We start from the raw sequence: 986 nt of genomic DNA on the forward strand, positions 1-986 counted from the left end.
GAATGATGTTGAGAGCAAATGGCGGGTTGCCAAAATATGAAGACCCAAACTCAGTGGTTTGAACTTTCAAATCACTGCTTTATTATCGTTCAGTCAAAATTTGGCAACACAAATGAGAATAAGCAAATAAATCGATAATTTGGAGCATTAATGATTCGGGTGAAAAGAAGGATGAGTAAAAAAAAAATAGGTCGACTTTGCCTTTCATCCTTTCGGGGTCGATAAATTAAGTACCAGTTACGCACTGGGGTCGATGTAATCGACTTAATCCCATTGTCTGTCTTTGTTTGTCCCCTCTATGTTTAGCCCCTTGTGGGCAATAAAGAAATAAGAATAAAAAAGAAATACAGACATGGAAAGGAGTTCAGACTCCTGAAATTCTGGGGAGAAGGGACTGTGCATGGTGAATAGTACGGGTTTTGAAGATCAAATACAATGTGGGTCATAATCAGCTAGCTCCGTTGAAGTGAGGTCAATGTTCGTTTTCAATGTAAAGTGAAGAGCGCGTGCATTTGTGTCCCAAAAGTGTGAGTAACTCTGTTGTAGTCAGTTGGGTGGCCTTCTTTTGTAGGCGGCCTAGGAGGTTTGTATGGGTAACGTCGCCTCAGATGTATATAGCTAATGAAGTCGATGCCGTAATTCCTGTTCCTTTGTCATTGAATAATTAATATTATCCCCTGTACTCGATTAACACGTATGCCCCTCATTGTAATTCTTGTTGTTCACCGACCTGTGTACTGCATGTTGTGTCTACTGGTAGATGTATGGTGCTCCAAATCGGTCTGTCACATCACCTCGTTATCTATCTTGGAAACCAGGCAGATACACCTGTCTATCCTGCCATGGTCGTTGGTTGACGGTCCATCGACCCACATATCGGACAGGGTTTCCTATTACTCCTGTTTTAGAGAACCACATTGGATGCCCTCTGCTTTGCTTCTTGCTTTTTCAGATGTGTATATATATATATATATATATATATATAT

The sequence above is a fragment of the Octopus bimaculoides genome, chromosome 4 (genome assembly GCF_001194135.2).
Source record: "Octopus bimaculoides isolate UCB-OBI-ISO-001 chromosome 4, ASM119413v2, whole genome shotgun sequence".
Taxonomy (NCBI): domain Eukaryota; kingdom Metazoa; phylum Mollusca; class Cephalopoda; order Octopoda; family Octopodidae; genus Octopus; species Octopus bimaculoides.